This window comes from Callithrix jacchus, chromosome 9 (assembly GCF_049354715.1).
Source record: "Callithrix jacchus isolate 240 chromosome 9, calJac240_pri, whole genome shotgun sequence".
NCBI classification, from domain to species: Eukaryota; Metazoa; Chordata; class Mammalia; order Primates; family Cebidae; genus Callithrix; species Callithrix jacchus.
The window spans coordinates 24828934-24850344 of record NC_133510.1 but is presented as its reverse complement, the minus strand read 5'-3'; the positions used below and the strand labels follow the sequence as shown (position 1 = coordinate 24850344).

General features: G+C 41.4%; 1 protein-coding gene across 50 annotated transcripts in view; it reads left to right on the top strand.

The window, feature by feature from the left end:
• The window catches only part of LOC100398245 (uncharacterized), a 159394-nt gene that overhangs the window by 66029 nt on the left and 71954 nt on the right, over nt 1-21411 (top strand). For 47 of the 50 annotated variants that reach the window (XR_013522656.1, XR_013522655.1, XM_078338805.1 and 44 more), the window contains one exon: nt 5708-5803. The gene's annotated coding sequence lies outside the window, so the exon portion shown is untranslated. Of the gene's footprint in view, nt 1-5707; nt 5804-6795; nt 20307-21411 lie in introns of all 50 variants that reach the window. The other 3 variants (XM_078338829.1, XM_078338830.1, XM_078338819.1) reach the window with 1 other exon arrangement.

The window sequence follows — 21411 nt, the reverse complement described above, 5'->3', positions numbered from 1 at the left end:
GATAATGAATAAACACATTCAACAAAATTATGATGTGTAAGATCAGCATAGAAAAATCAATTTCCATATACTAGCAAATGAACAATTTAAAAATAAAATTAAAATAATTTTATTCACAACACATCAAAAATAACAGAATATTTAAGTATCAATTTAATAATTAAATTTATTATACCTAATAAGTAATAAGACATCTCATGTTTATGAATTGGATGAGTCAGTACAATTAAAATGATAATTTCCTTCAAATTAATCAACAAATTTAACTTAATTCTATCAAAATTCCAAAGGACTTCTTTGCAGAAATTGACAAATTGATTCTAAATTTATATGGTAATGGAAAAGATCAATAATAGACAAAACCATTATGTTTCATAGTTTCAAAACTTAATAGCTATAATTCTCAAGAGAGTGTGGTACTGACCTAAGAATAGACATACAGATGAATTAACCAGAATTGATAGTTCAGAAATAACTCTTTATGGACAACTCATTTTTGAAAAAGGTGCTATGGCATTTCAAAGGGGAAAGGATAGTCTTTTCAACAAATGGTTTTGGAATATCCACATTAAAAAAAGATGAACTCCTATCTTGCACTGTACATGAAAATATTAAAATAATTCAGAGAATTCAGTGTAAGAGTTATGAAACCATAAAAATTTTGGAAGAAAAATAGAAAATCTTGTAGACCTTGGGTGCTATGGTGTCAAAAAAAAAATGGATACGTTAGGCTTCACCAAAATTAAAACTCTAGTGTTTCAAAACACACCATTAAGAAAATGACAACTCAAGTCACAGAGCGGGGGTGGGAAATATTTGTTAATTACATATCTGATAAAGGAGTATTATTCAGAATATACAAAGAACTATTAGAACTCAGTGAGAAGACAACCTAGTTTTTAATATGAGCAAAAGATATGAATAGGCATATCACCCACAGGAGATATATTTAATGGCTAAAAAGCACATGAAAAGATGCTCCATATTACTAGTGAAAATGCAGATCAAAACTATCATGAGATACCAGTTCACAGAGAGAAAATAACAAATGTTGATGAAGACATAGAGTAATAGGAACTTTAGACATTGCTGGTAGTGGTGTAAAACTGTACAGCCACTTTAGAGAACAGTTTAATATCTCCTTGAAAAGTTAAGCATAAATTTACCACATGGCCTATCAATTTTATTCCTAGACATTTAACCAAAAGAAATGAAAATTCTTTTCATTTGAACATCCATGTGCAAATCTTTTTTACACAAAATGTTCATAGCAGAATTATCATAAATGTTAAAAATTGAAACCATCCCACATTCTTATCAACTGATGAAAGGAGAAATAAAACATAGTAGCACTCCCATATAATTGAAGTTCAACAATAAAAGGAATGAAATATTGAAGTTACATGTATGAACCTCAAAAACATGGTAAATGAAAGAAGCTGGACAGAAGAGATCACATGTTGTATGATTCCATTTATATGAAATGTCTATAAAAGGCCAACTGTAAGTAGATTTGTGATTGCCTGAGCCTGGGAGTAAAATGCAGGATTAAATGGCTGTGGAGGATCTTATCAGAGTAAGGAAAAATATTCTAAAACTGGTTTCTGGTAATGATTGTGCAACTTGGTAAATGTATGAAAAAATCATTGCATTACATGATTAAAATGGATGAATTTTAATGTATATAAATTATACCACAATAGTGAATAGCATGGGTAAGATTTCGGCCTTTGTGGAGCTTATAGATTAATGATGAGACACATAAGTAATAATTAAGCAAAATAATTAAAATAAGTGACCAAAAAGGAAAGTCCAGTGAATTGGAAAGAAAAATCAGAAGGAGGGAGTTGATAACTGTATTGGGTACAGCCAGGAGGTTGAGTGGGTGGCAGCATGGAGATTCATGGGCACCTTAGTGACCTTAATAAACTCATTTGAACATTGGGCAAAGGGTGATCGGATTGCAGTGCGATTTGAATGGCAGGATAAGAAGTGGAGGCAACAGTTAGGTAACTATTTGGAGAAGTTTGTAAAAGGAAGCAAAGGAAAGGGGCAAAGAGAAGGCCGTGAAACATGAGTCTTGTCAAGGGAGATGCCACCTGGATTTGGAAGATTGTACATCTTGTTTATAAATTGCTAAGAATGGTCCAGGAAAGAGATAAGAGTTGATGACTCAGGAGATGGGGGCACCAAGAAAGGAGCAGAGTCCTTTAGGAATTGAGAGGAGTTGGATACAGAGTGCAAACGAGGGTTTGACTTTTGCAAAATGACAAATTTTTCTTCAATTTTAATGAGGAAAAGAATTCAGGATATATGCAGATGCAGGTAGGTTTGGATGTGAGAATTGAAAGGAGTATCCAGCCGGGCTCGGTGGCTCACCCCTCTAATCCCAGCACTTTGGGAGGCCGAGGCGGGTGGGTCACGAGGTCGAGAGATCGAGACCATCCTGGTCAACATGGTAAAACCCCATCTCTACTAAAAATACAAAAAATTAGCTGGGTATGGTGGCGCGTGCCTGTAGTCCCAGCTACTCAGGAGGCTGAGGCAGGAGAATTGCCTGAACCCAGAAGGCAGAGAGGTTGCGGTGAGCTGAGATCGCGCCATTGCACTTCAGCCTGGGTAACAAGAGCAAAACTCCATCTCAAAAAAAAAAAAAAAAAAAAAAAGAAAGAAAGAAAAAAGAAATTAAAAAAAGGGAGTATCTTTTCCTGTTACAATTTGAGGTTAGCTAAAAGGCAGAATGGAGTGGGTCAAAAAAAGTGTGCGAAAAAGCTGAGGACAGAGAAGATACAAAGTATCCCCTGGGAGAATAGCAAAGAGCTTTTCCTAGGAGAACATGTAGGGTTGCCCAGCCGAACGGTGTGTTTTATTTGAAATTACTGAGAAAAACTATAAGGTGAAGTCAATTCGCTCAATTCCATTTATTCTATAGTTTTGTCTTTCTGGGGTTTCAGGCTCAGAGAAGGCAGATGTTTGGGTTAACAAGAGTAAGGATTTTGCCTGGCAATTTTAGTGGTTACAGGCCTGGGAGACAAGGTTTTGCTGAGGATATTTGCAGAGGAAATAACTAATGCGGAGCCATGAAATCTAAGCTGGGAGGGATGCAGGCTTCAATGTATCTTTCTCTTTGAGCAAGGGCACTTAAACTAGTCTTCCAGTTGCACTTAATGGAACACAAAGTGCTTCAGAACAGCTGAAGAGGAAACCTATTATGTAGAATTAGTTTACCCATGGTATCAGTTTTTTTTTTCTCTTTTTTGAGACGGAGTTTCACTCTTGTTACCCAGGCTGGAGTGCAATGGCGCGATCTCGGCTCACTGCAACCTCTGCCTCCTGGGTTCAGGCAATTCTCTTGCCTCAGCCTCCTGAGCAGCTGGGATTACAGGCACGCGCCACCATGCCCACCTAATTTTTTGTATTTTTAGTAGAGACGGGGTTTCACCATGTTGACCATGATGGTCTCGATCTCTTGATGTTGTGATCCACCCACTTCGGTCTCCCAAAGTGCTGGGATTATAGGCGTGAGCCATTGTGCCCGTCCATGGTACGTACTAGTTTTGTTAGTCATCGTAAAAATTCAAGTTGTTCTTGGTGTAGCATGTATTATATGTTCTGTAATGATCCTTACAAATCCTTTTGGAATTTGTAGAAATGTACTTTAAAACCTTTGTCTGATATTTCCCCTAGCTGACAGTTTCTTGTTTTTTTTTGTTTGTTTGTTTTGAGATGGAGTTTCGCTCTTGTTACCCAGGCTGGAGTGCAATGGCGCGATCTCGGCTCACCGCAGTCTCCGCCTCCTGGGTTCAGTCAATTCTCCTGCCTCAGCCTCCTGCGTAACTGGGATTACAGGCATGTGCCACCATGCCCAACTAATTTTTTGTATTTTTAGTAGAGACGGGGTTTCACCATGTTGACCAGGATGGTCTCGATCTCTTGATGTTGTGATCCACCCACCTCGGCCTCCCAAAGTGCTGGGATTACAGGCTTGAGCCACCGCACCCACCCAGTTTCTTGTTTTTTAGTAAAGTATGTCAGGATAGGCTGGGCGCGGTGGCTCACCCCTGTAATCCCAGCACTTTGGGAGGCCAAGACGGGCAGATCACGAGGTGAAGAGATTGAGACCATCCTGGCCAACATAGTGAAACCGTCTCCACTAAAAATACAAAAAAATTTGCGGGCGTGGTGGCGCAGGCCTGTAGTCCCAGCTACTCAGGAGGCTGAGGCAGGAGAATTGTTAGAATGCGGGGGGGCAGAGGTTGCAGTGAGCCGAGACTCTGCCACTGCACTCCAGCCTGGCGCCTGCCATAGAGTCCCTCTGTCTCAAAAAAAAAAAGTATGTCATGATAATGAGGTTCTCACTGAATTAACTTCACTCAGCTCTTGGTTGTCATAGATTTTATTTCATGAAACACAAGTGAATTAGGAGATGGGTGAAGAAATACCAAAATATATTATAAGCAATGGCACTTATTAATGCTAGGTTAAAATTGTACAGAACTATTAAGATTAATGAAATAGAGCAGAAAGTCCAGAAACAGTCCCATTGTATGTAAGGACATAGTATGTGATAAGGGTGATGTTTTGGTATAGGGAAAGAGCAGTAGAGTAAATGATTCTGTAAATAGCATTGAAGCAATTGGCTTACATTTTGGGAAAATATAATTACATGTTTGTCTTATATCATGTACAAAAATATGTCACAGAATGAACTTTATAGTAAAAAAATCTTTTTATAAGCTTTAGACAAAATGTGGAAATCTATGTCGCTGCAGAGGAATTTTCTAAATATGAAACCAAGCCATAAAGAAAATCAGTAGTTTCGGTTATTAAACTATTAAAATTTTATGTGCACAAAACACTTTAAATAACACTAAAGGTAAAATACAATCAATAAAAGTTATTTTCAACAATATCACTAAAACATAGAGAATTCTTACAAATTATTTGTATAGACAGGGACTCCGGGAGGAAAGAAAGGATAAATATATAAATGACCAAAAATGCATGAAGAAATAACCTCTCATATTAAAAACATAATAATTAAAACATATGATACCTTTAATGTAACAGATTGGCAAAGTTTTTGTTTTATTATGACAACTCATTTTGGATGGAGGGGCCATTCTGACTAACATTTTGTATAAATTGATAGAACCATTTTGAAAAGCAGTTTAGAAGTATTCAGTAAAAGCTTTAAAATTTCAAAGTCTACATTGAGCCAGTTCCACTTCTATAAATATATTCTAAATGCATAATCATGGATAAGTACAAATATTTATTATAAGAATGTTCAATAAAGCATTATTTTATAAAAAATTTTTAATAGCAAATATCTCAAAACTGGCAATTAATAAAATAATTGGGATTACATGGATTGTAATATGTGCAGTCATGAAACATGTAATAATATATTTAATGATGTGGAAAGACAATTGTGATATGGTGTTAAATGAAAAGTCATTACAGCATAGAATGGATTGTGTGTTTATAAAAACAAAAATAATGTGTGCATGTAAGGGGATGAGAAGGATATAGATCAAGTATATTAATTGTCTTTCATAATGGAATTATGGGTGATTTTTCTTTGTGCTAATCTGTATTTACTACAGTAAATATATGTTTCATTTTTTTATGAGAAAAATGCTATTTTGTTATAAAGGAAAATTTGTGAGAAGTATACAGCTGAAAGAACTGTGTCTTTTTGTAGGCCAAATCAGTACCTCCTCTTTGAGCTGGTGAAGTACATCTATGCTGTGACTCACAGATTATTCCTTCCATACCCCATATCACGTTTTGCCTATTGGTAAGTAGAGTTCTCCTTTTGTGCGACTTCTGAAAAAGCTAACTCCACACAGTTTTTCTTAACGTTCTCCCTTAGGGTTATAGGGTGTGTGAAGGACTAGTCTCCACCTCTCCTAGTATTATGACATTAGCTCAAGGAAGAAGCAGAAATAAATTAATGCCAGTAAGAAAAATGTGTTGGGAGATTAAATCTGCAGTCCTTCACTTTTTCCAATTTAAAACCATTGAGTTTAATTTTGGAGAAATCACTTGCTTGGCACATACATAAGAGGCAGTCAGATTCCCCTGTGTTTCATGTTACTCATTATTAAATCAACCTGATCATGCTACTGGGGAAGGAAGTCAGGCTAATACAGACTTGGATTTGTGGTTGCCTTTTCTTCTTTCCTTGCTTCTTAGTTCACTTCTTCCCTTTGTGGGTTAAATATCTTTGACTTGGCTGGGAGTGGTGGGTTATGCCTGTAATCCCAGCACTTTGGGAGGCCAAGGTGGGCCTATTGCTTGAGCTCAGGAGTTCAAGACCACCCTGGGCAATATAGCAAAACCCCATTTCCACAAAAAATACCAAATTAGATGGATGTGGTGGGCATATGCCTATAGTCCCAGCTACTGGGGTGGAGTGGGGGATGCAAGAGGAGCTGAGATTGTGCCACTGCACTCCAGCCTAGGTGACAGAGCAAAACCCTATCTCAAAATGAAATCTTATACTTATCATGTCACACCGTAGTTGTCTGGTTAAGGGGACTGTCACATCCATTGTGTCATAAACTGATCTTCATTTGGATTTTAATGTGTTCATTCAACAAGTATTTACTGAATGCCTACTATATCTTAATGTATTAGGTACTCAGAATGTTACAATAAACACTCAAATATCTTATGGTCTAAGAGGGGTACCAGAAAAATAGACCATTAGAATGCAGCATGATAAAACAGTATTCATTGAGTGTTGTACCTTTCAGCCTATTTACTTGTCTCCTTTAATACTTACAGCTATCTATAAAGTAAGGAGAGTATATGGAGTGAGTAGAAGAGGAGGCCACAGAGTAAGAAACTTACAAGAAAGCTGAAAAAAAGTGATCAGACATTTAGGTGGGAAATGAGAGTTTGAAATTCTAGGTACCAAAGGGAAGTGAGTGCTTTGAGGAGGAATCGATGTTTTAAGAAGGGAAACATTGCCATTCATTCACATGTATCTCAAGCCCCTGGAACAATGCCTGGTACACAGTAGGCACTCTGTTAATATTGGTAGAATGAAGTCTTGAAGAAATCAAATAAGATAAAGGACCCAAAAATGTCTACAAATGACCATTTGTGACCATGGCTTCAGAGCCGTGAAAGGGATGTAAGCCAGATTGCAATGAGGTGCTTTCATGGTTGAACATACAACTGAGTTAGAGTTGGCATATGTATGCCCATGACTTGGCCTCCCGAGGACACTAGAATAGAGACCTGAAGTGATCTGTTAGCACAGAATGATGGCACAGAGAGTTATAGATTTGTAAGGAGAGTTTTGTTTTTTTTTTGAGACGGAGTTTTGCTCATGTTACCCAGGCTGGAGTGCAATGGCCTGATCTCGGCTCACCACAACATCCACCTCCTGGGTTCAGGCAATTCTCCTGCCTCAGCCTCCTGAGTAGCTGGGATTACAGGCACACGCCACCATACCCAGCTAATTTTTTGTATTTTTAGTAGAGACGGGGTTTCACCATGTTGACCAGGATGGTCTTGATCTGTTGACCTCGTGATCCACCCGCCTTGGCCTCCCAAAGTGCTGGGATTACAGGCGTGAGCCACCATGCCTGGCCAAGAGTGTTTTTATTAAGCTATGTTAGCCTAGTAAATTTTCTTTTTCTGCCATTGAGGAATCTGAAGCTTACATGTTGCTGGAGAAATTCTAGCCAGCTTCTTTATTCATTTATTTATACTATGCATTAGAATGGTTTTCTAGCTTTTTAAATAGCTGTGGAACCTTGTGTTCACTGAGTTTTTACATCAAGGCCTGCTGGGTAAATCCAGTAAAAGAACTGGTCTAGTTGCAGTGATGGCTGATACTCAGCACATATACTCTCAAACTCTTGGCCCCCAGGATTCCATGGGGCACCAGAAAATTCCCAGCATCCCTCAGATGCTAGTTTAAAACTACTACTGGCAAAGTGGTGCACACCTGTAGTCCCAGCTACTTGGGAGGCTGAGGTGGGAGGATTACTTGAATTCAGGAGTTTGAATCCAGCCTGGACAACATAGTGAGACCCTGTCTATGGAATAAAAAAAAAGGAAAGAAAAGAAAAACCCACTGGCCTGAGGTAACTGATGATGGAAGCTCACGTAGACTTTAAGAAGCCCTTCAGTTTTCATTAGCAGTGAAGAGATGGCAGTCATCAAGATAGGTGGCCTTTCTTGTCCTGGGTTTATATTGTCATCCTGATTTAAACCATAGATTTTAGGTTTTTCCTTGCTTTTGGATTTTTTTTTTCCTCAAGGGCCCCAGCTTTTAGGGATTATATTTTGTATTTTACACACCATTTAGCTTGCCCTGTGTCTGTAAAGGCAGCATATTTGAATATCTGAGGTTTAGATTAGATTGCATTTCACAGATTGGTTGAATATTGGAGTTTCTCTGTTTTGCTGTTTCTTGGTTTCATTTCATTTTAAGTTTAAGATCTGCTGTTTCTTTGGAGGAGAACAAGGTGTGCTAACAGTTACAGCAGCCAGCTAGGTTGGCTTGAGAGGAGAAGGACTGAAAAGCAGAGGTAGTCTCCGAGGTCAAGGTGCCAGGATGTTGGTTATTTTCTTAAAAACCAACCCACCAAAAGAAAACCACCATTCAGACTGTTCTACAGCAGTCTGTCTTTTTGTGGTTCTTACAGGCTAGCTTAAATTTTGGGTAGAGAGATGCTTATCACATTGCCATATATCCATTTCTTTTCCAGATGGATAGTAAGAATATTTGAAGTAAGTCCATTTGAACCATGGACAACAAGGGATAAAGTGGAGCAAGCAAGTGTATGTGTGGAAAGCATCCACCTGGGCAGACAAGAAGTTAGACTGATTTTGGTTTGCCTGCTTGTTTCCCTGCTCTTGTCTGTTTGCCGTTCTTGCTGTTTGTGGTCAACCCCTCTGCTAGCACTGAAACTCATCCAGCTGCCCTACTCCAGGGGGCGGCTCCTCCACACCTGCCCATCATTAACAATGTTTCTTTCTCTGCTGGATCATTCCCATCAACACGCAAAAATGCCTAATATCTCCTCTGCCAAAGCCTCTGTTCCTCCCATCACCCTTCTAGCTACTTTGCTGTTGTGTCCCTTCACATCCCAACACCTCCTCACATCCTGATGAAACTGTTGCCAGTTTTCTCATCCTTTCCTTAACCTATTTCAGTCAGACTTTTATTCCCATTTGTCTCCTAAACCTCTTTTCAAGGCACCCAGTGTCCGTGCTGCCACACCCAGTAGTCAGTTCTCAGACCTCATCTCATGTTCCTGTGCATTTGCTGCTAGGGAAGATGCAAAATAAAGTGGTAATACTATACCAAATACTATACCATATCTACCTTTGAAGACCTATGGACCATATATTGACAAGCAGCAGCCAGATTGTTCCCTGAATGCTACCTAAAAGCTAAAGTGTAGAGAATATGAGAAACAGTGCTTAGGGAACATGTGGAAGTCAGCAGCTCTCATACTTTCTTCAGACCGGCTGTGTCTGGAGAGCTGAGGCCATTTCTGTGATGTCCCTTCTGTGGTTTTGGAAGATCAGGCAGGATAACTGGTGGTTAGCCACTTCAGTTTATCTCACTCTAAAGTGTCTCTTACATTAATAATGGAGAACATGCTGATACAGTGGGAAGCGTGGGTTTTGAATTTGGTTTGCAAACTGGCTTATAGAACTTTGCTAATGTGCCACATTTTCCCAATCCAGTCTATCATCGATGGGCATTTGGGTTGGTTCCAGGTCTTTGCTAATGTAAACAGTGCTGCAATGAACATTGGTGTGCATGTGTCCTTATAGTAGAACGAGTTACAGTCCTTTGGATATATACCCAGTAATGGGATTGCTGGGTCAATTGGAATTTCTATTTCTAAGGCCTTGAGGAATTGAAAAAAAGAAAAAAGAAAAAAAAAAGAACTCTGGTAAAAGAATTGCTGACTTTCAGGTGGGTAGGATGAGGGATTGATGCTGCTGTATGTGCAGATGGATTCCATTATGTGCTTTTGAATAATCCGAGATCTCTGCAAATTTTACAGTTCATTGTCTTTTCCTAAAAACAAGATGGGTTTAGTTTTCTAGCTCTACAGTGAACATTAGTCAACCCAGGTTGAGTATAGCTAGAGCAAAAAGAGGTAATTGGGGTTTTTTTTTAATGGGTGAGGAACAAATGCTGTGTTATCTCCTAAATTCAAAGTTAAAATTGAGTTAGAAAATAGGGACCTGAGAGAACTGAGGAATGGACTAGCTCTGCTTTAGCCCTGATTTTATTCCTAAACCCTCCTGTTAAGCCTCCCCTGGCAAGTGTGATGACTTGTGCTTCCCTGCCCTAGATTTATTTCTGTGGAAATCTGTATATAGAATGGCTCATGTAGTGCCAACATCCTGTGCTCGTGGCTATGACTGGGAACCTCGATCTGATACTTGGTGATCTTGCCCTTTTTTTGTCTTAAGCCCTCATTCTTTGTCCTGCTTTTATAGTGATTTGCATGAATCGAAAATTGCCACATATTCTTTGAAAGTAATTAAGTCTCAATAATAGGACTTATGCCAGCTTGAATGTTTAAATGCATGCTGGGGTTTGAATCTCTACATTCTCTATACTTAATTTTAAGTCTTTAAGAGCTTGAAGACCTTATTCTAACCTTATTAGTTTGTACCTCCTGTTTGTTTAACAAAATACGTTAGCATGGGTAATCTGTAAATAGCAGAGGTATATTTCTCACAGCTCTGGAGGCTGGAAAGTTCAAGATCAAGGCGCCAGTGGGTTTGGTGGTTGGTGAGGGCTGTTCTTTCTGCTTCAAAGATGGTGCCTTCAGGCTGTGTCCTCATACGGTGGACATTGGCAGAAGGGCAAAAAGGGACTAGGGCACTCTCTTCAGCCTCTTTATAAGAGCACCAGACCCATATATGAAAGCAAGCCCTCATAACCTAATCACCTCCTAAAGACTGCCCCCCCTTAATACTGTTGCATTGGGGACTAAATCAGCATGAATTTTGGAGGACACAAACATTCAAACCATAGCACTGACTAAGGAAACAATTTGGCCATCCTAAGCTAGTGGGTATCACCCTCTCAGTGTATGGAAATTGCATATAACCAGGAACTAGGAGCTGGGCATAAGATCTGGGTCACTCATATCCAGGGGGATTCTCTTCCTAAGGAGGGATGAGCTGAATCTCCATTTATAGGAGCTGTCCCCATGGAGACTTGAAGCCATACACTTCTCAGGATTCAGGTTGCACATTACCTGATTGTCACAGTTGATTTGAGCCTGCAAGACTGTAAACCCATCCCGTTATCATGTTTTCATTCCTCATGCACGTACATTTATCATTAAACCTTTGTGATTCAGCAAATCTATTTACCTTCTGATTCTATTTTAAATTCCTTTCATGTTCTTCCTTGGCCCTCCTGTGTATATCCCTCAGCTTTGCTAGGCCTTAAGATCATCTCACACTCTTCATCATAATAATAAAAATAAATTCTGTGATGGAAGCATATATGGGAATATATGTAAGATCTCTGAGAAGATAAAGAACAGTCTCTGAAAGGATTAGGAAAAACTCCATAGAAAATGGATTTTTAAAGCTACAACTTGATGTTAACCTGCTGAAATGTGTGTGGAGGAGGGTTAGGAGGAAGCAAGCATTCATGTGAAGAGAACAGCACAAGCAATTGCAGTGGGTCATGAGTGAGTGGGCGGTTATGAGTGGGAGACAGAGCCAGTGAGTTGGGAGGGGCACAGGTGAGTTTAACCTTTACCTTGGAGGCGACGTAGAGCAGGTGAGTTCCATACAGATTTGGCTTTGAATATGAGTTCCACTGCTTCTCAGTTATGAGATTGGACAAGGCACTTGACTTCTTTTTGTCAGCCTCATTTTTCTTGTTTATAAAATGGAGGTGATAGTAGTAACTACATGATGGGATTGTATTGAGAAATTAAACGAGATCATGCATGTAAACTGCTGGCTGAGCCCTGCGCACCAAAGAACTAAGTAAATCTGAGCCATTATCATTTAAGTAGGGAGCATCATGCCTGACTGAGTCCATACATTTGTTTCTTGACTTCAAATAGCTGCCATTCCTGAGAGGGAGGGATTCCTATTTTCTAAATGATGGAAACAGGGACTTACAGAAGGTAAATTGCCACTTTCCGACCTGGATCTATCTGGCTACAAAACTGATACCTTGTTCCAGGAAGGATTTAAGGATGCTCAGGAGGAAGACATTCCCAGAGTTACACTCCAGAAGATCAAGGAGTGAATGGGAGATGTAGTGGAATGGAGGGCATATTTGAAGAAACCTTTCCTGTGAAGGAAAATCCAAGACAGAATGATGTAAGGAGACACTTTAACTTGAAAAGATTCTTGTGAGAGAAGGAAAGGGGCTTTTGCAATAGAGAGAGACTAGAACAAAGTTGGAACCCAACTTCATGGAAGCAGAGGATGGTGGGGTTTTCAAGGGCTGAGATAGTGTAAAAGTACTGGGGACAAGAGGCCATCTGGATCCCATGATGGCCAGGGTGAGGGGGTTCATGGGTCATCTGTCTTTGCTGATTGGCTTTATCCAAAGGAAGAGTAAACATCCTTAGGAAGTAGTCCTGCAGCGTGGAGCAAGATGCCCACCAAAGTTAGGCACATCCCACAGAACATGGAAGAAAGGGGTGCTATTTCCTTTTGTCATGACATTTCAGAGAATGGTTCCCCTGGGTCCTTGAGAAAGGCATTCCTGGGTTGTAAGAAGGCTAAGGAGGCCGGGCACAGTGTCTCAAGCCTTTAATCCCAGTACTTCGGGAGGCTGAGGCAGGTGGATCACGAGGTCAAGAGATCAAGACCATCCTGGTCAACAAGGTGAAATCCCATCTTATTAAAAATACAAAAATTAACTGGGCATGGTGGCGTGTGCCTGTAATCCCAGCTACTCAGGAGGCTGAGGCAGGAGAATTGCCTGAACTCAGGAGGCGGAGGTTGCAGTGAGATGAGATCGCTCCACTGCACTCCAGCCTGGGTAACAAGAGCGAAACTCCATCTCAAAAAAAAAAAAAAAAAAACCAAGAAGGCTAAGGAAAGATGTATGTCTCAAAGGGGAACAGAAATAATTTGTAATTTTAAGTTTTCTGAACAAAATGCTCTGAGGGAAGTTGGGGTCTAATGTTAGTGATGTAGTTTGGAAGCCCTCACCCAAATCTCATGTTGAAATGTCATCTCCAGTGTTGGAGTTGGGGCTTAGTGGGATGTGATTGGATCCTGGGGTAGATTTCTCATGAATGGTTTAGTCCATCTTCTTGGTACAATCCTCAAGATAGTGAGTTCTAGCAAGATCTCATCATTTAAAAGTGTTAGGCACCTCTCCTCACCCCTTGCTCCTACTCCTGCTATGTGAGATGCTTGCTCCCCTTTCACCTATTGCCATGACTAGAAGCTTCCTGAAGCCTCCCCAGAAGCAGATGCCCATGTTATGCTTCCTGTACAGCCTGAAGAACTATGAGCCAATTAAACTTTTTTTCTTTATAAGTTACCTAAGCTCAGATTTTTTTTATAGCAATACAAGAATGGCCTAATAGAGTTAGGAAGAAGCCTGTCCGAAGTACAGTCAGGCTGAGGGGAGCTTTAAGGCCATCTTGATGGGGGGAAGTCTTTTAGTACCCTAATGCAAGCAGATGTTGGCAGAGAGGGAGAGCATAACTTGTGGTGCTTGGGGTGCCTGGCCCTAGAGGGAACAGAAGGGCCAGAATCCAGAGCACAAGTGGGATTGTATGGGCTGACAAGTAAAAGTATATGATAGCAATAGTGTATGATAGCATGTGTGTAAGTCCATTCTGTATTGCCACAAAAGAATACCTGAAGTTGGGTAATTAATAAAGGGGTTTATTTGGCTCACTGTTTTGCATCCTCTACAAGCATGGCACTAGTGTCTGCTTGGCTTCTGGTGAGGCCTCAAGAAGCTTTTACTCATGGCAGAAGGAAAGGGGAGCCAGTGTGTCACATGGCAAGAGAAAGAGCAGGAAGTGGGGATGGTGCCAGGCTCCTTTTAACAACCAGATCTTACATGAAACTCGTTACCACTGGTAAGGCACAAAGCCATTCGTGAGGCATCCTCACCCATGGCCCAAACACCTCCAAGCAGGCCCCACTTCTAACATTAGGGATCACATTTCCCATGAGATTTGGAGGGGACACACATTGAAACTATATCAGCATATTAAACAAAACCATTCCTCATGTGGTCAAAGTACAAACTATTTTTTGTTTTTGTCTTTTTTTGTTGTTATTTTGTGATGGCGTCTTGTTATATTTTGCCCAGGCTGGAGTGCAGTGACATGATCTCAGCCTCTGCCTCCCAGGTTCCAGCGATTCTCCTGTCTCAGCCTCCCAAGTAGCTGGGATTACAAGCATGTGCCACCGCGCCCAGCTAATTTTTGTATTTTTAGTAGAGACGGGGTTTCACCATGTTGGCCAGGCTGGTCTTGAACTCCTGACCTCAGGTGATCTGCCTGGCTCGGCCTCCCAAAGTGCTTGGATTACAGGCATGAGCCACCGCACCTGGCCAGGACTTTATTTTTTATCACTAAGCTTTCCTTTAAAATCTCTGTGCTAGGCCAGGTGCTGTGGCTCACGCCTATAATCCCAGCACTTTGGGAGGCTGCGGTGCAAGGATAACTTGAGCCCAGGAGTTTGAGACCAGCCTGGGCAACATAGTGAAACCCCATCTCTTTAAAAAAATGAAATAAAATCTCTCTATGAGAATATAAGGCACTAGAAGCAGGAATTTTTATCTGTCATGTTCACTGCTATGTCCCCAACACCTAAAACAGTGCCAGGCATCTGTTGAATAAATGAATGAATGAGGTGGGAAGTCTTTCCTTACACTTAGATGAAAACTCCATCATTCCCCAAATTGTCTGGTCTTGTTCAGGTAATTATTTCAATTCTATAATAAAATCTTAAGTTATAATATGCTCAGTTTGATAATTAGGATGCCCAGTGTTGTATAATAATTAAAGCCTTAAATTTCCTTTCTCCCCTACGGCTGGGGTCAAAGAAGACCATGTGGCTGGCTGCTTTTCTGTATTTTCATTTATCTCCACCCCCAGTTTACCAGCAGTGGCTATCCTCTCTCCCAGACTGGGCCAGGGGTCAGAAGGGTAGTCTTACAAGGCAAGGGTCTTTGCTGGCAGATGTTCTGGGCCTTCTTGACAGCAGGTGTTTAAAGCTGAATTGGGTTGTAGTTTCAGGAAAGTGATGTTTTGGGATGGTAACTGAAGTAGATGTTGAAGATAAAGTATCATATTAATAAAACATTTCCCATTAGCACCTTGGCACAAATTAAAACTAGCTGTACCTCACTGATAAGGACCTGGATGGTCCAGTAATGATGAATGATTTATCGGGAGTAGGGGGTGCAGGGGGAATTGGGTGGAAGCAGTAGTAACAAATTCAAATTAAGGAGTAGTCATAAGGTAATTATTATCTAGTCTCACCTCCACATTTTATAATTGAAGAAATCGAATAAAACAAGAGAGGAGAAGTAACAGCTTTATAGCATGTGGTTGGGGAAAAACATATCTTTTCTGGGGCTAGACAGTCCATAAATAGGAGTTGGAAATGGAAGTGTAGGGGAAAATTCCATTGTAGTTCAGTGGAAAACTGCATTGTCTGGAGGCTAGACTCTGGACTAAGACATTTCTTTCCTGGCTGTCTGATTTTGATTCTATGGGAGCTATCTAAAACTCTGTAAGCTGTAGGTAACTGATAGCAGAGCAAAGTAATTCTTGTCCATAGATGTGTAAACCATGTCTTAGTGCAGAGTCAGCCTACTTCCCTTCCCCAGTTTTGCTTCTATTAGCACATTTATTTCAGTAATTTTGATCTTTGGATTCTACTTGGACATTCCTCACTAAAAAATTAAATAAAATTTTTGGCATGTGCTCTTCTTTTGCATCTGTTTGAGTTGCAATTTTTACCTTTATTTCAAAATTATCCTTTTTTTTTTGAGATGGAGTTTCACTCTTGTTACCGAGGCTGGAGTGCAGTGGCGCAGTCTCGGCTCACTGAAACCTCTTCCTCCTGGGTTCAGGCAATTCTCCTGCCTCAGCCTCCCGAATAGCTGCGATCACAGGCACGTGCCACCATGCCCAGCTAATTTTTTGTATTTTTAATAGAGACGGGGTTTCACCATGTTGACCAGGATGGTCTCTATCTCTTGACCTCATGATCCACCCGCCTCGGGCTCCCAAAGTGCTGGGATTACAGGCTTGAGCCACCACGCCCAGCCCAAAATTATCCTTTAACCAAAGGGACAGTGGTGAACTAGCCAGCCAGTGCTGCTCACTCTCAGTAATTTTTACCAGGGAGTGTCTGGTAACCCTTGGAAAAAGAGTCCATTTTTCCAAGGGGACATCTGGATCTAAGAAGTGCTGTATGCTGACCTGAAGTTGATCAAGTACTCCTCATACATTTTCTCATTTTCACCACAGCCTTGTGAGGTAGATACTGTCATGCCATTTTATGGGACAGCCACAAATAGGCCAAGCATCAGAGAGTAAATGGCAACAGCAGGACCAGATCCAGGTTTTCTGTCTAGTGCAGTTTTTCTGGGAGCAGTGAGAGGTGGAGGAGGAATCTAAAGGGCTTGCTTTACAATTTTGCCTGGAGCCAGTCCACACCAGAGCCATGTGAGGTCACAAGAAATGCAAGCTGGGAAACAGAGTGAGATGGGGTATTTATAAAGAAGGTTCCATAACCCTCCATGTACTCCAAGTAACCTTGGATATGAGTTCCGTTTGGCTTTTTTGTTTTGTTTTGTTTTGTTTCCAAGCAGGTTTTTAAAGGCAAAAGGGGGAACAAGGCATGCGCTGATACAAAGTTATTTGTCAGGAATTCTCATTGGTTTATAGAAATAACATTGGTTAGTGATTGGCTGTACATGGTTGAATTACAGAGTATGAGCTATGGTGTTCAGCATGTGGCACTGTTAGATTATAACTACTTGTGTTAGTTGGTCTAGAATCCATACAGCAGGCAGCTTCAGGAGGTGGTTACTTAGCTCAAGGCAGGTGAGTGGGACATGACTGCTGTCTCATTTCAAGGGCTCTCTGAGCCAGGTCAGTTAGAGCAGGTTCACATTCCTCAGATAAAAGTTTATTTGGTTTCTCATTTAAATAATTTTTATCAGTGATTACTGGGTTTTGAAGCCTAATAACTTAGATTCTTTCTCTAGGAGAGTCTGAATCTAATGGTTGTAAACCAAAATAAAAACAAAACAGTAAATAATTAGTAGGAAAGCTGGTGGGATCAGAGGGTAGATAAAAACAGCCTTTACACTTTTGAGATTCATAATACATTTCACAGCATGAAACATTCATTCATTTACCTGAAAAATTGTTGACCTCCTGCCAAATATATCCTTACAGGTAAGGAGAAATTGGTAGATTTACCTACAGTTGCATAGCTGATATGTGGCCAAACATCAAAATCCAGAGCTCTAAACCAGTATGTTTTGTACTCATAATTATATGCTCTTACATAAAACAAAAAGGCAGATTAGATTTCATGCTAATTAATGATAAAACAAATCTTTCTGTGATGCTGGTTCAATTGCCTTCATTGATTATTGCAGAATTTTCTATTTGATTCTCTTTGCTGAACTCTCATGACATTTTAGATATGCTACATGTTAGGGATTCCAAGCTAATTAAGAAATTGACACTACTCCAAAGACCTCCTAATTGGTGTCTTTACCTTTGATCTCTACTCATTCTGAATCTCATTATTGTCTAAATTTTCTAACATAAAAGCTTGAATTTTTGTTTTCTTTTTTCCTTTCCTTTCTTTTTTTTTGAGACAGAGTTTTGCTCTTTTTACCCAGGCTGGAGTGCAACTGCGTGATCTCGGCTCACCGCAACCTCTGCCTCCTGGATTCAGGCAATTCTCCTGCCTCAGCCTCCTGAGTAGCTGGGATTACAGGCACACGCCACCATGCCCAGCTAATTTTTGTATTTTTAGTAGAGACGGGTTTCACTATGTTGACCAGGATGGTCTCGATTTCTTGACCTCGTGATCCACCCGCCTCGGCCTCCCAAAGTGCTGGGATTACAGGCTGTTTTCTTATATAAGAATGCTAAGTGATTCTCCTGTAATAAAGTAAAAACTCCTGAGCATGGCCAGAGTTGGAATAAGGGGCAGAAAGGAAATTTAGTTCAATAGCGTTAATTATGTTCATTTTAGGCACGTGGACTTGTGATTCTAAGGAATCAGGAGGTGTTTCAAAGTTCACAGCCAGCATTGTGGCACAAGTCAGTTCTGAAGGTACAGATTTAGGGACCAATGCTGAATCCATGGGGGAAACAAGAGCCCTTGAAATGGGATACGAGTAGGAGATAATGCTGAGGATGCTGTGAGAATAATCTAGAATCAGGGTTCCAGTATCTTGGCATAGCCACCTCAAATCCTTTCTGCATCAGGCCTCATTTTCCTTTGCTTCTAAATAAAATGGAAAAATTAATACAAATGGTCCCCCAACTTAACCATGGGTTCTGTCCCAATAAATGAGAAATTGAAAATAATGTAAGTTGAAAATGCACTTAATATACTTAGCCTACTGAACATCATTGCTTGGCCTAGCCTACAATGCTGAGAACATTTACATTAACTTACTCTTAGGCACAATTATCTAACACCAAGCCTTTTTTAATCATAAGGTGTTAAACATCTCATGTAATTCATAGAATATGGTACTGAAAGTGAACAACAGGTTGGTTGTATGGGTACTCAAAGTACAACTTGTACTGAATGCATATTGCTTCTGCATGACTGTAAAGTTGAGCAATTGTGAGTTGAATCATATAGTAAGTTGGGGACTATCTGTGCTGCATCAAGGGCCCCAGGATGTGAACATAAATCATATAAATTATTCTCATTCCTGGATAAAAATCTGTTTCGGGAAAGAAGATAAATTAGCATGATACAAATCTTCAAATTACATTTGCCCAGTTTGAAGATGAGGGTCCAGCATAGTGTGACAAAGAGTGTTTTCTCATCAACACCTTAAGTTGTTCTGCAGACATGCTGTCCACTTTGCCCAAATTTGTAATTATTTCCTCAGGAAATGGAATTACTGGGCTAAAGGGAGTTAACATCTTTAAAGTTCTTGTTAACCACTGAGAAACTGGCCATGAGAAAAACTGAATAATGCATATACATGTCAATTGCAGCTCATCATTACTAATGCTAAATACATTCCTCAAAAAATTTTTTCTGTTTAATAGGGTATAAAGGACATTTAATTTTTTATTCAATATGCCTTACTTTGATCATGAATAATTGCCCTGCCTTGCCTTGCCTCAAATTGCCTTGTCTGGAATTGCCCTGCCCTGCCTTGTCTTGAATTGCATTGCCTGGAATTGCCCTGCCCTGCCCTGCCTATCTATGCCTCAAATTACCCTTCCCTGCCCTGTCTTCCATGCCCTGCCTTGACTTGCCTCGAACTGCCCTGCCTGGAATTGCCCTGCCCTGCCTTGCCATGCCTCGAATTGCCCTGCCTGGAATTGCCCTGCCCTGCTCTGTCCTGCCTTGCCTTTAATTGCCTTGCCTGGAATTTCCCTGCCCTGCCTTGACTTGCCTTGAATTTCCTTGCCTGGAATTTCCCTGCCCTGCCCTGCCTTGCCCTGCCTCAAATTGCCTTGCCTTGCCCTGCCCTGCCCTGCTCTGCCCTTCCCTGCCCAGCCCAGGATGAGCAACGGTGAAGGATGCTCCTAGGGTCCCTTGCTGGGAAAGGTATTAGGGGTCGCATGTACCTAGGCTGAGGCAAGAAGAATACGTGTCCGGGGTAGCAGTGGCGCTGGTAGCCCTTCACTGTCCATTGAAGAGCTTCTTCTGTGTGACCTTGCACTTGTGCCCATCAGGTGCCGGGAGGTTGGTGGGCAGCATCTGCTCGCTGAGTCAGGTCCCTGCCGCTCCTGGCCCTGCAGACTGGGAAATCTTAAAACTCCTCTTTGGAGCTTACCATGCCCGCTCCTGGAAGACCCAGCAGCACCGCCTCTACTTCTGATTGGCTCCACATGAGGGGCCGACCACTGAAAACATCACGTTGGCGCGCCTCCGGTGACGTCACGTTGGGGTGCCTCCGGTGACATCACAGTGGGGTGCCTCCAGTGACATCACGGTGCAGAGATGGGCCTCCGGCGACTTCACAAGGAGGTGTGTTGCCTAGGAGCTGTGTTGTCTTCTTCACAGAGCAGAGTCCGGTAACTTCCACCTCCCACTGTGTCCTTTGTGCCGCTGGCTGGAGAAGGGTAGGTAATGAACTCTGACCCAGCACAGTGTTTATGTGGGTTAAAAATAGAAAAAGTGTGTCCGGACACTGGGGAGGTGGGAAGTTTTCCTCAGGCCGGGAGTCCAAGAGCAGCCTGGCAAAGTGGTGTGACCCCATTTTTGTAGTCCCACCTCAGCCTCCCAGCTACTTGAACCCCAAGGTTCAAGGCTGCAATGAGCTATGATTCTACCACAGCACTCCAGCCTGTGAGACTGAGGTAAACCCTGTCTAAGAAAATTTTTAAAAACTATCTAAGTGTGCAACATTGGGGGACTGCTTAAAGAAAACTTGAGGCTGCCTCGGCCCTGTAATCCCAGCATTTTGGGAGGCTGAGGCGGGAGGATGGCTTGGAATCAGGAGTGTGAGACGGCCTGAGCAACATGACAAAACCCCATCTCTACAAAAGATACAAAAATTAGCCAGGCACAGTACATGCCTGACCTAATATTTTGTATTTTTTTGTAGAGATGGGAGAGGGAGACCCTCCCATTTTGCCCAGTTTGGTCTTGAACTCCTGAGTACAAGCCATCTTCTCACCTTGACTTTCAGAGTTCTTGGGATTAAAGGTGTGAGCCACGATGCCCTACTTGGTTTAGGCTATTTAGTAACAAAGTCCGTGGCTCGGCTTGCTGACTCTGTAATTCCAGCACTTTGGGATGCCAAGGCAGGTGGATCACCTGAGGTCAGAAGTTCGAGATCAGTGTAGCCAACGTGATGAAACCCAGTTTCTACAAAAATTAGCCACATGTGGTGGTACATGCCTGTATTCCCAGCTACTCGGGAGGCTGAGACAGGAGAATTGCTTAAACCCAGGAGGCGGGGGTTGCTGTTAGTCGAGATTACATCACTGAACCCTAGCCTGGTTGACAGAGCGAGACTCCAGAGTTTGAGACCAGCCTGGGCAATGTAGTGAAACCCTGATTCTACAAAACAAATAAAAAAGGCAGGTGTAACTGTGTCCAATTGTGTCCCCTGCCACTTAGGATGCTGAGGCAGGAGGATCACCTGAGGCCAGGAGCAGGTCTGCAGTGAGTAGGGTCATCCCACAACCCTCCATCCTGAGCAAAAGAATGAGACCATGTTTC